Source organism: Protopterus annectens, chromosome 3.part1 (genome assembly GCF_019279795.1).
Source record: "Protopterus annectens isolate FY-2018-M chromosome 3.part1, PAN1.0, whole genome shotgun sequence".
NCBI classification, from domain to species: Eukaryota; Metazoa; Chordata; order Ceratodontiformes; family Protopteridae; genus Protopterus; species Protopterus annectens.
In genome coordinates this window covers 144822354-144837840 of record NC_056732.1, presented here as the reverse complement: position 1 = coordinate 144837840, position 15487 = coordinate 144822354, and the positions used below count along the sequence as shown (strand labels likewise).

General features: G+C 40.9%; 1 protein-coding gene across 2 annotated transcripts in view; it reads left to right on the top strand.

Annotated features, from left to right (window-relative positions):
* The window catches only part of MPP7 (MAGUK p55 scaffold protein 7), a 1877075-nt gene that overhangs the window by 724634 nt on the left and 1136954 nt on the right, over window positions 1–15487 (top strand). The gene's annotated exons all lie outside the window — the stretch shown is intronic.

Sequence of the window (15487 nt, the reverse complement as noted above, 5' to 3'; positions counted from 1 at the left end):
TTTACTTTTAAAAATACAGTATTTAAATTGATTTAAACTGTGTATGAAGGAGTGTTGAAGGAATTTTTAACTGGTTATTCTGCTCTTCAGTAACTTGAACTAAAAGCTAGTGTTGGCTGAATTTTGTTATTTGCTAGTAATTACAGGTGTGGGGGTAGCCACATTCAGTGATTTCCTGTCCTTGCATATTTAAACTGGTGCATGTGAAATAATTCCTGCTTTAAAACTTCAGCTTGGCAAGCTAAGAACTTGGTTATATTCAACTGGACGTATAAGAGAATTTAAGTACCTTTTTATGCACTTTTACTTTTAAAAATACAGTATTTAAATTGATTTAAACTGTGTATGAAGGAGTGTTGAAGGAATTTTTAACTGGTTATTCTGCTCTTCAGTAACTTGAACTAAAAGCTAGTGTTGGCTGAATTTTGTTATTTGCTAGTAATTACAGGTGTGGGGGTAGCCACATTCAGTGATTTCCTGTCCTTGCATATTTAAACTGGTGCATGTGAAATAATTCCTGCTTTAAAACTTCAGCTTGGCAAGCTAAGAACTTGGTTATATTCAACTGGACGTATAAGAGAATTTAAGTACCTTTTATGCACTTTTACTTTTAAAAATACAGTATTTAAATTGATTTAAACTGTGTATGAAGGAGTGTTGAAGGAATTTTTAACTGGTTATTCTGCTCTTCAGTAACTTGAACTAAAAGCTAGTGTTGGCTGAATTTTGTTATTTGCTAGTAATTACAGGTGTGGGGGTAGCCACATTCAGTGATTTCCTGTCCTTGCATATTTAAACTGGTGCATGTGAAATAATTCCTGCTTTAAAACTTCAGCTTGGCAAGCTAAGAACTTGGTTATATTCAACTGGACGTATAAGAGAATTTAAGTACCTTTTTATGCACTTTTACTTTTAAAAATACAGTATTTAAATTGATTTAAACTGTGTATGAAGGAGTGTTGAAGGAATTTTTAACTGGTTATTCTGCTCTTCAGTAACTTGAACTAAAAGCTAGTGTTGGCTGAATTTTGTTATTTGCTAGTAATTACAGGTGTGGGGGTAGCCACATTCAGTGATTTCCTGTCCTTGCATATTTAAACTGGTGCATGTGAAATAATTCCTGCTTTAAAACTTCAGCTTGGCAAGCTAAGAACTTGGTTATATTCAACTGGACGTATAAGAGAATTTAAGTACCTTTTTATGCACTTTTACTTTTAAAAATACAGTATTTAAATTGATTTAAACTGTGTATGAAGGAGTGTTGAAGGAATTTTTAACTGGTTATTCTGCTCTTCAGTAACTTGAACTAAAAGCTAGTGTTGGCTGAATTTTGTTATTTGCTAGTAATTACAGGTGTGGGGGTAGCCACATTCAGTGATTTCCTGTCCTTGCATATTTAAACTGGTGCATGTGAAATAATTCCTGCTTTAAAACTTCAGCTTGGCAAGCTAAGAACTTGGTTATATTCAACTGGACGTATAAGAGAATTTAAGTACCTTTTTATGCACTTTTACTTTTAAAAAATACAGTATTTAAATTGATTTAAACTGTGTATGAAGGAGTGTTGAAGGAATTTTTAACTGGTTATTCTGCTCTTCAGTTATTCCCACCCACCCGCCCTGTTTTTGTTTTGGTGTTAATCTTAGTGGCATTGAAACTGCCCGCCCCTCAGCCTGCCTCTGGGCCCATCTCATTTGCTCACTCAACTGAGTGCAGTGAGATCATATTCTGATTTCAGGCACTCCTACTGTGTACAAAGAGAGCATCTGGGAAATAGAAAAAAAAAAATTAAGCTTATTTCCTGCCTTTCTTGTTAAGTGGTACAGACTATTTGTAGGCTTCTGAGCCCCAAGCCCTTCTGTGTTTGAGGGAAGCCTTCTAGCTTGTTTTTTTTTTCTTGTAACTAGCCAGTTTTCTAGTTTCAGCACTCAAATCTGTTTCTTTGATCTCAGCACTTGTTCAGAAAAAAAAAAAAAAAAAAATTTCATCTGCTTTTACTGTACTTGTGTTTTTACCTACTTCTTTTTACTTTTGCATCATCTTAAAATACTCAATTGTATTTATTACTGCTTGGTGTAACTCATTCTAAGCCTTTTGGTTTAAACACTTGGGCTTCGGACCAGTTAGTTGTTTTGCACTGAGAGGTTTGTGGTCTGCACTGTTGTGGCAGAACAGGTAGCTTACATCCTTCTAGGTTGAGAACTGCTGATTGAGGGCTCAGTGTCTGTTATTCTAAAAGTGTATTAATTCTGGTTTAAGCACTTGGGCTTTCAAGCCAGTTATTTTACATTAAGAGGGTTCGTGGTCTGCACTCTTGTGGGAGGAGAGGCTGGACTCTGCCCTTCTGAGCTGGGAATTTCTGGTTAAAGGCTTATAGTGCATGCATATCTGAACTGTTTCTTACTGAAGTTGGTGCGCCTTGTTTGCTGTGGCATAGACTGGATTCGGGCCTGCTGGATCTAGCTTTGTTTGTGTAACTTGAGCACTAATCCAGACATTCTCTAAAGTATTCAATGGTATTTATTACTGCTTGGTTGTAACTTGATTAAAGTGTAGCTATCATTCAAGTCTTTTGGATTAAGCACTTGGGCTTCAGACCAGTTGTTTTACATTAGGAAGGTTTGTGGCAAGCACTGTGGTGGCAGGACAGGTAGCTTTCATCCTTCTAAGTTGGGAACTGCTGATTGAGAGCCCAGTGTCCAAGTGTATTAGTTCTGGTTTAGGCACTTGGGCTTCAGGCCAGTTATTTTACATTAAGAAGGTTCGTGGACTGCACTCTTGTGGGAGAAGAGGCTGGACTCTGCCCTTCTGAGCTGGGAATTTTCTGGTTAAAGGTTTATAGTGCCTGAATATTTGAACTGTATCTTACTGAAATTGGTTCACCTTGTTTGCTCTATCATAGACTAGATCCAGGCCTACTGAATCTAGCTTTGTTTATATACTTGTTGTTTGTTTGCTTGTTATTTCCCTGGAAGCTAATTCACCTAATACGCAACTTCTCAGCGCTTCTGTGGATCACTAGTGATATCTGCATTGCTTACTGTACTTATTTCCTTGTTTCACTTGAAAGAAAGTTACTGTTTGTCGTTTTGCATTTAGTTACTTGTATCACATTGCACTCAAGTTACCTGGCACTTGCTCACTAAAGCAATTATATAAGTCAGCACTAAAAATTAAAAGCACTACACCCTCACTCCCCACTGGCCCTTGTTTTCAATTAAGGATTTCCCAATATTATTCTAGCATGTCCAAAGGTCAGTTGTCAATCTCCTCTCCGGTCCAGCTGGTGAATCTGGGAATCTTGAGGCAATGTTATAACTGCCTCATGTACACAGACAACCCTCTCCTCCTCCCACATAACACAAATACTTGCAGAGATGCAGCTATTTAGCCAAACTGGAGGCTGAGCTCTCTCAACTCAGGACTGGCAAGACCAGACAGGAGGAGAAGGCAACTACACACACCACAAAACCAGCCTCACATAATGCTACCACTCCACTGAATCAAACACATAAACACACAAAGACATACTCGGAGGCTCTGAGTAAAATTTACCTAAACAGCAGAGGCCTCCAAAGCAGACACCCAAACAACTGCTACCTCAAGACACCCCACAAGCAACACATAAACCACAAAAGCAGTGTGCAAAGCAGTCACAGCCCTTAAGGCCAAATACAACACCAAACATACTTGTCATAGGTGACTCCATAGTCAGACACACTGACGTCCCACTCACCAGGCTGAACAAGGAGAGGGTCACAGTAAGCTGCCTATCGGGCGCTAGAATCCGCCACATAACACAAGCACTCGGGTCACTCCACAGCAAGTACAAATATGACACAGTCATTGTCCATGCTGGTGTGAACGACCTGAGACGCACCTCCCTGGACTGCATGAAAAGAGACATAGAGGAGCTCTCTGATTATGTAGCCCAGGCAGGTATGACCCTAACCCTGAGCAGTATCCTTCCTTCACCAAGAATGATGCCACAATATAGAGACAAGATGATCAGCTTTAACAATTGGCTTAATGTCTGGTGTCATTCAAAGGGGATCCAGTGTCTGTCTGCCTGGGATGACATGCTTGACAAGCCACGCTGTCATAAGGGACGGCTTGCACCTGTCACCCTGGGATTCCGGATATTGGCTAAGGCTCTTGCCACCCCATAGTGCCTTTTTAGGCAAGGCTCAAATTCTAAACCTACCACCCTAGAAAACAAAAATGGGAAGAAATTGAGGGTAATGCTGCTCAATGCCAGAAGTCTAAATCTCAAAATGCACGCACTCGAGGCCCTTCTCAGTATGGAGAACATCGATGTCTGTGCTGTAACTGAAACCTGGTTCAAGGCTCCTGAGAGCACCCGGCACTATTAGGTTTTACCTCATATCATGCGTTCGCCCCAAAACCCGGACCACTCCACAAAAGGAGGGGTGTATCCATATTCATAAAGGATACTCACACCTCCAGGTTGGTGGCAACGCATGAAGCTCGAAACCATCCAGGTGCAACTAACAATAGGCAAAACTGCTCTACAAATTGTAGCATGCTACAGGCCACCCTCTCAAACTCAGGAACCCCACACAGCCTTCCTGAAGACACTGGAGGGTATAAATGTATCTCCAAACACCATCATATTGGGTGACTTCAACTACCGAATATAGACTGGGAACATTACTCAAGCCCTAACTTTCTAGCCCAACGGTTCCTGGAGTTCATAAATTCAAATGCCATGGAACAGCTAGTCACTGTTCCCACGAGAGGAGAAAATATACTAGATCTCATTGTCACAAACATGGGGACAAAATGCTCCACACGAAGTATATCCCTCATTGGTGAGATCTGATCATAAACTAATCTCACTGGAAATCCACATCCCGCCCCACCCCAAACAAAAAGACCATAGTGAAGAACTTCTCTAAAGCAAACTTCACACTACTCAAGACTGGTGTGGTATCCTTCAAGGCCCCTGAGTCAGAGGAAACCACAACCCAAGCTGCGGAAGCCCTTACAAATGCCTTCTATGAACACCTCCAGGACTGCATGGATCAGGCAATCCCAAATAAAACCAAGACTCTTTCCACAAAGGGCAAACGTCCAGTCTGGTGGACCCCAGCCATTAACAAACTTTACAATAAGAGGAGAAAGCTATTACATGATAGAACAAAATCCATAAAAGGGAAGTCACCCTGATCATTATTAGTAAAAATTACGAGCACTCATAAAATCAACTAAGGCCAATTTTGAGAGAAAAATTGCCATGGATTCAAAGGACAATCATAAGGCCTTTTTCAGCTATGTTAGGAACCTGGGTGGAAACTCACAGATATGCTCAGAATTAGTCCAAAATGATACAAAAATCACTGAACCCACAGACATTGCCAACATACTGGCAGACAGGTTCAGTGCAAACTTCACCCCTCTCCCCTAAAGGAGAGATAACTATCCCAGCCGAGTGTAGCCTCCCGGACATCTCAAATGCGCAGGTGAAAGCTGCTCTCTCTAAAGCTAAAAACACAGCATCAATGGGACCGGATGGTGTCCCCGGCTGTGTGCTACACGAGCTAAATGAGGAATTAAACCCGCACATAAGGCAGCTGTTTAATCTCAGCCTTACCACAGGATACGTGCCCAAGGAGTGGCGTGACGGCAACTGTGGTCCCACTCCACAAAGGTGGCGCCTCACGGACCCTGGTAATTACCGCCCCATAAGCTTAACAAGTCTAGTCTGCAAAGCTATGGAGAGGATCATAATGGAGCTCATAAACAAAGATATAGGGGACTTGCAGACATTGGACCCGACCCAGTTTGGCTTTGTCAAGGGAAGATCATGCCTTTTGAACTTGGTCGACTTCTTGAAATAGTCACCAAGGCCATTGATGAGGAAAGGCAGTCCATACAGCCTACCTTGACCTTGCAAAGGCTTCGACACAATACCCCACTCGGGTATTGTAGAAAAACTTACCAGCTTAAATGTAAACCCATATGTCACAAGATGGGTTGCAAACTGGCTTAAGGACAGAACCCACAGGGTTAGAGTTGCTGGCGCTGTGTCAGACTCCAAGCCGGTCACAAGTGGTGTCCCACAGGGCTCGGTCCTTGGCCCCTATTGTTTGGCATCTACTTCTCAGAAGTACAGGCCAACATGGGAGGACTTTGGCTGACAAAGTTTGCAGATGACTGCAAACTGGGCGCCATAGTGGAAAGTGCATCGGACACTGATATCCTTCAGAAGGGACTCACGGAAACAGATAGCTGGTGCCAGAGCCATGGCCTGAAGTTAAACGCCAAAAATGTATAGTCATACCCTTCGGGAAAAACAAGGTAACCCCAAGCTACCATATAGGTGGCAATCCACTAAGCACAGAAGAGGTTATCAGGGACCTGGGGACCCAGGTTGACAGTGGCCTTTCTTTTGACACTCACATTGCTAAAGTGGTTAGAAAGACCTTCTACATTGCCCACCTGATCATGAAGGGATTCACATCCAGATCTAGTGAGGTCATTGTTCCCCTGTACTCTTCACTTATCAGACCAATGATCGAGTACAATGCCCCATTCGGGATGTATCTCACCCGACATCTGCAGCAATTGGAGAGACCCCAAAAGTTCCTCACCAAAAGGATAAAGGGACTCCAAAATCTGTCATATGCTGCCAGATTGAAGAAACTCCAGCTCTATTCAGTCGCATACCGTCTGCTCAGAGGTGACATGTGCCTGACATACAAGGCCATGTCCAACCCGGAATTAATGGACATGCTCCACCTCAAAAATCCAAATCCACCAAAACCACTAGAGCAAGCGACTTAAACCTTAGCACGGATATAAATAGGACGTGCTGGAGGGATAGATTTATCACTCAGAGACTCCCTATGCTGTGGAATAAAATCCCGGTCCATGTGAGGCAGAGCACCTCGCTGACTCTGTTCAAGAGAAATCTAGACCTGTGGATGGGAGATCGTAGGTTTACCCCGGGAATCATCTCTGGGTCACTGCTGGACAGAGGCACAACAAACTAATGGGCACAGTATTTTTTCATATAAGGGGTGGCGTAAGCCACAATAATTTGGGCTAGGCTTATAAATGCCTTAGGGCAGATAGCCTAGTATAAACCTATGAACCTATGAACCTATAGGTAACTCAATTGTGGGACACACACATGTTCCTCTCACCAGGTTGGATAAGGAAAAAGTCACGGTCAACTGTATATCAGGTTCCAGGATCCACCAGATGACACATGCACTCAAGTCTTTCAACAACAGGCACTGTTATGACTGTCGTAGTCCATGTTGGTGTGAATGACTTGAGATGTACCTCACTGGACTATATGAACAGAGGTATGACTAAGCTCTCTAATTGTGTTTCAGACAGGTATGTCCCTAGCCTTAAACAGCATTTTACCTTCAGCTAGGATGGTACCTCAATACAAAGAAAAAATGATTGACTTCATCAATTGGCTTAGTTTCTGGTGTCATTCAAAGGGGATCCAGTATCTGTCAGACTGGTATGACAGACCTTGATGCTTTGCCAGAGATGGTCTTCATCTGTTACCCCTGGGATTTTGGTTACTGGCTAAGGCTCTTGTCACCCCCATAGTGCCTTTTTTAGGTAATGTCACAGGAACAAAATTCCCGATGTAAAAACACCCTCCAAAAACAACCTCAAGGTTATGCCACTAAATGCTAGGAGTCTAAACCAGAAACTGCACTCAATGGAAGCAGTCCTCACCTTGGAAGATGCTAACATTTGTGCAGTCACTGAGACCTAGTTTAAGGCTGTGCAGAGAACCCCAGCTAAACCAGGTTACATTTCCTTCCACAGTTCAAACCACAAACTGAAGGCATGAGAACTAAAGTAGGTAGTGTATCAATAGTCATTAAAGACGCCTCTAGATTGGTTAAACAGCATGATTCCCTTGAATTACTTCAGGTGCAATTGACTATAGATAAGACCCCTCTTCAGGTCATTGCCAGTTATAGGACCCCCTCCATGAATCAGGAGATCCACTCAGCCTACTTGGATCTACTTGAGTCAATCAAGATACAACCAAACACTCTGGTTTTGGGTGACTTTAATTATTCATCCATTGACTGGGTAAATTATACGTGTTATAACTCACTTGCCCAAAAGTTCCTGACTTTGTAAACTCCTGTGTCCTGGACCAGCTGGTTGACACATGCACAAGGGGCTCAAACATCCTGGGACTGCTGCACCACCCCAGTGTTTGGCCATCCCTGATGAGATCTGACCACAAATCAGTCTCATTGGAAATAACTATAACAAAAGACCCCCCCCCCCCAATCTTCACAACAACTAGACTAAAAGACTTATCCAAGGCCAACTACAACCTCTTACATGACAGCATAAATAGCTTCATAACCCCTCCCCCCACTGATGGAACAGGCACCTATGCTGAGTTATACACCAGTGCTTTATATGAGCACCTGTACAATTGTATTAACTCTGCTGTATCTGATAGAATCAAAGCAAGATTTTCAAGGAAAAACAAACCTGCCTGTAGGCAACTGCCATTAATAGGTTATACAATAGGGGAAAGAAATTGCTGTCTAAAAGTAGGAAGGAACAGTCTCAGAACTGGAAACACTCCCTCTTCAACTTAAGCAAATAAGACTCCTAGTGAAGTCCTCCAAAGCTAACTATGAATCCAAATTAGCTTCCCTAACTAAGGATATCCGCAAGGCATTCTTTAGTTACATCTGTAACGTCAAAGATAAGGCCCAGATTTGCACTGAACTCGTAGTTAATGGTACTACATATACAGAACCTTTGGCTATAGCAAACCAGCTGGCTGATCGGTTCAGTGAAAACTTCACTGTCTTGTCCCTGGCACATATACCCCAAAGCATCCCTAACACCTGTCCTCCACCTAGTATCTCTGAGGAGCAGATCTTAAATGCTCTCTCCAAGGCCAAAGACATGGCCTGTAAGGGAACAGACAACATCTTGGGCTTTGGTTCTGCATGGGTTAAAACAGGGATTAGCATCACCAGTGGGCACACTTTTCAATCACAGCCTAAGCTCTGGCTTCATCCTATCAAAATGGAAAACAGCTGCCATCAACCCTTTGCACAACAGGGGAGCATCCACAGACCCTGGGTACTATAGACCCATTAGCCTAACCAGCCTTATCTGCAAGGCCATGGAATGAATCATCATGGACCTTATTAACAAAGACATAGGTAATCTCCAAACACTTGAACCCACCCAGTTTGATTTTGTCAAGGGGAGATCATGCCTGTTAAAGTTGGTAGACTTCTTTGAGACAGTCACCAAAGCTCTAGATGAGGGCAAATCTGTGCCTACCTATTAACAAAGACATAGGTAATCTCCAAACACTTGAACCCACCCAGTTTGATTTTGTCAAGGGGAGATCATGCCTGTTAAAGTTGGTAGACTTCTTTGAGACAGTCACAAAAGCTCTAGATGAGGGCAAATCTGTGCCTACGTCCTACTTAGACTTAGCCACTTAGACTTTGACACAATCCCTCACTCAGGCATCATTGATAAACTCACCCAGCTTGGTATCAATCCATATATTGTCAGTAGGTTGCAAACTAGCTCACTGATAGAACTCATATGGTCAAAATAGGGGACTCCACCTCCTCCAGCAGACCAGTAACCACTGGTGTTCCATAGGGATCGGTTCTGTGGACCCCTGCTGTTCAGAATCTACTTCTCTGAAGTATTGGCTAAAACTAAAGGACTGTGGCTGACTAAGTTTGCTGATGACTCCAAACTGGGAGTGATCATTGAAACCCCTAATTATGTCAACAGCCTGCAAGAAGGTCTTATGCAGACTAATGACTGGTGCCAAAGCCATGGTCTTAAACTTAATGCAAAAAAAAAAAGCATTATCATCCCCTTTGGCAAGGGTGATGTCCCTGCAAACTACCACATCAGTAGCAGTACCCTAAGCACACGGTCAGTGGTGAGAGATCTGGACACACAGGTTGACAACAACCTTAACTTCAGTCAGCATGTATCCACAGTGGTAAGAAGGGCATTTTGTATTGCTCATCTCATAAGTATGGTTATTGCCTCAAGAAAAAAGGAGGTTATAACCCCCCTGTACTCTTCCCTTATCAGGCCAATAATACAGTACAGTGCTCCCTTTGGTATGTTCCTTTCCAAACACCTGCAGCAATTAGAGCGACCACAAAGGATTCCTTACAAAGAAAAAATTCATGGTCTTCAAGATCTGTCTTAGAGGCACAGACTGAAATCGTTATCACTTTACTCTCTGTTGTACAGACTGCTTTGAGTTGATCTTTGCCTTGCATATAGAGCAATCTCTGACCTAGCTTTAATGGAAATGCTGCAAATTCGCAAATCGAATGGCACATGGGTCACTCGCTGAAAGAACCTTAACCTGGTATATGACATCAAACAAACTTGCTGGAGAGGTAGATTTGTCTCACAGAGGTTGTCCCACCTTTGGAACAAGCTTCCTATACATGTTAAAGCCCCTTGCTGGCCCTATTTAACTGTAATTTGGTCGATTCGATGGGTAACTGGAAATTCACCCCAGGGGTTCCACCTATGTCCCTCTTGGATTGGGGCAATAGATGCTGATTTTAGTTTCTGCATGAACCAGGCACCCTTGGGAACATGCACTAAACATCCCTAGGCTTATAAGGGCCCTGGGGCCTTTAGCCTAGTAACCTCCTATGATCCTGTGATGGCTTGAAGCTGTGGGACAAGTGGGCTTAGAATTAATGTGTCTGGGTGAAGTTTGCACTAAATTTATTTGCCAGTATATTGGCAATAGTTACTGGATCAGAGCAAATATTAACATTATGTCATAAGCTATAAGCAATGTTGAATGTTCTTCCTTATTTTCTTGACATAACTAAAGAAGGATTTGTAATTCTTTGGCTTCTGTAACTAGTTTAAGTTCATGGGATGCTTTTGTTTTTCTGATTTTTGTACTGTTTGATGTGCTTTTTAATTTGGGGGTCTTTTCTTCTGCTACATAGGTTAAAGGATAGGTTAAAGGGTTTATCTCTTATTATATAGGTTATTAATGCTTGTGGATCATAATGCTGGTTTGCTGTTAAACTTCCTCATTTGTTTGAATCTGGTTGGGACTGTCATGTTAATAACTCTTTACAGTACCTACATTTTGGGTAATACGTTATACTCAAATTTGGAAACTTCATCATAGAACTGGATATTTGCACATTTGAAGTTCTTGATTTCAGTGATGGCTTCTTCTGATGGTTTGAATATTTTGATAGAGAAGATTACTTGTGTGTGATCTAACTTAACCAGTGAGGGGCATACATTAGGTGATATTGCATATAGATTCTAAGTTTGTTAGGACCAGATCAAGTATATACTGCCTTCTCGTGGCTTCCTTAACAATCTGGTCCAGGGTGGTGTTTATATACTCTAAGAATTTATGTGCATTTCATACATTGGTTGTATAGCTCCTGCAGTTTATCACTGAATAGTTAGTGACATAGTATAGTAATATTCCTACTTATAGGGAGTTCATCAAGAATATTTAGGAATGTTGTATGATTTTCTGGGGTCATTGATGGGGTCCTGTTGTATAATATGACCTAATAGTTGATAGTATTTAGTGTGATTTGAATCTCTGTTCAGTGCCAATTGTGGATTTCTGTGTATCTCACTCAAGATAATGTGGTCTGTAACAAATATGAATATGCTATCACAGTTTCTGTCAGGTCTAAGAGTGGTAAGCATAAAACCCAGGTAATAAGGGAGTGCTGTCTGGGTTCTTAAATCAGGTTTCTGTAACACGTACATGGATGCGCCCTAAATGTAAGAGAGCCTCAAGGTTCAGCAGTTCATTCTAGATTTAAATAGAGCCATCTTGATGTGGTCCAGTATTTGGTTTGTTTTAGAAGTTAGGTTGGGAGGTCCTTTAACTGGATGCTACATAAAAAGGGCACAATGGCAGCAGCAAAAGCTTTCAGTAGTATACAAAAGCCTAGGAATAAGAGTTGCAAACAGTCCTAGGCAAACCAAGAATGGTTGTCAAGGATCTCATCCTATTCTGACCCATAATGCATCTCCTTAGAATAACACCAAGGTAGTTAAATTTGTTAAATGTATTCATCTTTCCTCCATTTGTGACATGCAGGGAGAGCATTGCCATGCCTCTTCATATCCTTTAGTTTTTTGCACATGAGGACTTTACCCAACCACCATTTTGTAATCCTATTTGTCTTTTTAAGGGTCTTCTGGGTCCTTGAAACATTGGTCATCTTGGCTGCTGTAAGACAACACACTGTCCCCCTGCCTTTATCCAGTCTCATGAGTTTAGAATCATTCTGCCCATCTATGGAGTCACTAGTCACCAATACATTTCTGTTTGTGATTGTGAATTGATTAACTGTGTTTTCGTCATTTGGTATTGCAGTGCTTGGTTCATGCTGGGCCTTGCTTCTATTAGTTTAGGTTTGGGCAAGGATTTTTTTTTAACTTGGTGTGTGATAATTTAGTATGAATGTGTGTGAGGAGTGCTGTAAGTGAGGGATGCTCACTGGATGTGTACATTGCAAGAGTGAAGCTTCAAGTTTGGTTATGTACTTGTATCTCTCACAAGTAGACAGTGACAAATTAAGTAAAGGATTATTATCTGTGAGCATCAGGCAGTTTTTACGTTGCCTGAGTGTACCAAATGCTATCATGCTGACAACAAAGAGAAGACTTGCTGGCTGATCTTCCTGCATGGACTAAGGGCACATGGGATGTTAAAGAAGAGTAAGAGGAAAATAAGTGTTTCAGCTTCTGGATAACAGTATTAATTCAAAGTAAAATTATAAATGTCGGTTAAATCTGGTTTAAGCATTAAAATGACTGTGTGCAGTAAATATTCTAGTCTAGATTGGCTATGAGGTCAGTTTGAAGGATGTTAAGGGAGAATAAGAGAAGATAGCATTTCAGCCCCTGGTATTGAATCAAGAGAAAATGATAAACTTAAATTCAGTTTGGTTCAAGCACCAAATACCAGTAGGCAGTAAATATTCTATGAATTACTTTCATCGGCATTAAGTTTTGCTCTAATTTCTTATGTAAACTTCTGCATTTGAGTCACTGCAATGGAATAATATCAGCTTTTCTTGAACCACATGCTGAAGTTATTGAAAATTACATTGTAATCATGTACATTTGGTTGAATATGAGCTTGGACATATTTTCTAGACCTCAATATTTGTAACCCAGCCTCTTGTACATGTTAAGTACTGCAATCATGCATGGAAAAGCCCTCAATATGCCTGTCTAATCTAGAACAGAAAATTAAACGCATGGCTTAATGTTCCATTTGATAAATGCATTTTAGATGGTACAAGAGAATGTCTTTGACAAAGTCACTTCATAAAACTGTTTATGATGCTAGCAAAGAATTTACTTTTGCTTAGTGAAAATTTGGAGAGTTGTACACGCACACATCTTGTGTAGAATAGTCTGCGAGTTATAATCTGAAATGTGTACTGATAAATGTTTAATGGTTGTTACAAGGAAGATGCCTCTTTTAATTATGCATTACCACTTTGTTTTGTGTCCTTGCCTTACTTTGTACTGTTTCCTTGCAAGATCCCACTCTCTTGTAAGCTCCAGGAATGAAAGTTTGCAGGATTTGTCCCATCATAGATCACATTATTGTAGACATGGATAATTCATAAATGTTAGCACTGAAAGTGTGGTCTTGAACTTTGTTTACTTCTCATACTTTTCTCAGAGTAGAATATCTGAATATGAATGACTTCAAGAATGCTGCTCTCCAGTACTAGAAAGCATCCTCTGTAATGTAGGTTTGAGCCCCTATATATAGATGTTTTTTTTCGGGAGAGAGATTCCCCACCACATTTTGTAGATCTGCTGCCTCTAAGGCTGCATACCAGATAAGATTTGTGAAGTTCGCTTGAGACTGATTTTCTATGCCACAGTGTTTGAACCTGCGGATTGATGCAATTTTTTGCTTGTTATGTGCATGTACTGCATTTCAGTACAGCTGCAGTGGCAGCAGCAGCCCAGTTCAGCTAGCAGTAACCACTCCTGCAGGAAATCGAGCCTCTACTCTCCAAGCTGTGCTTAGCCCAGACAACATTGTGCTTGTACCTAAAAATTGTCACTGCTAAGGCAGCAGCTGGCACTTCTCCTGGACAGTAGAACTACTCTGTACCTGTGTTTTCTGACAGTTTGTTTTTGTTCCTCTTGTATCTGATTTCATGCTTCATTCCCATAGTTTGGTGTTCTCCTAAATTACAGGAACTTAAAAAAAGAAGTCATTGTCAGCCCAGCTTTACAGCTGTATTCGCTCAGTGTTTCCCAATTAATATTTAGTGTTTGTTTTAACACCTGTTGTTTATCTTATTGGTATCTGACCTTGCACATCTGTTTTATTTATAGATATTGCTATCAGCTCTACTTGTTTGGTATCACATACCCATTGTTTTCTCAGTGTTTATAACTGCTTTTTTTCAGTAATATCTTTCACATCCCATGATGATTTATTATGTTTGACATGATTTCTTACAGCATCTAGTCATCTCCTGGTGGATATGATATTTAGATATCCATATCCAAAGAAATGTATGCTGCACTTCAAAAGGAGAAATTTGCAATTGCCTTACCAGTCCAAGGTGTGTGTTCATTTCTGTAAGATGTGTTTGCACTGATGTGTAAACAATGCATTGTAAATGTTACGTCTAACAAAGTACTGTGGTCTCTTGCACCTTCTCCAGGTTTATTAGTCATATTTCTCTGGATAAATTGATGCTACCAACATGTTTACCTTCTTCTCAATTATTTCATCCAGTTAAAATTGCTTATTTTTGAATGCAAGTCATTTGTACACATACCTACTGCTTTGTTGGACTCTTGTTGTCAGTCCTTTCATTAGAAAAATGCACAAATGTTTACCATACATTACTTGTTAATAAGTGGTATGCATGTATAAGAATGCCGATGAAAACAGAGTTAGCCATGTTAAATCGAATAATGTGTAAAAGAAGCTTTCACCATTTGACTTAAAAGCCTAAAAGAAGCTCTCAGCATTTGATTGAAAGGCATCCTAAAAGACAGAAGTTGTCACAAAATAAAATAGTTAAACAACCTGCAGCTCAGAACTTTCTTGGCAAAATATGCAGGTACTTTAACAAGGTGCATTTCTTTTACATTCAGACAGTTTTACACATTTTACACACAATAGAACAGTTCAGCTACACTTCAGTCTCACCTCAGAACCAACTCCCAGTGTGTCATTGCTACTGTGCTTTTTAGATTTCAGCACCTCATTCAAATGATGTTTTATACAAGTGGTGTTAGAGTTGGATTTGCTTTTTAATAAGTAGTTCTTTGTCTGCACGCAAAGAACCAGTGAAGTCTGTGAAGTGCTGGGATTTGCCTTTATTGCCATAAATCAGTATATGATCTGGGTGCTGTCTTGCCAGATATGATTACTTGGTTTAACTGAGCCGAAAATCCTGGCTTTAAA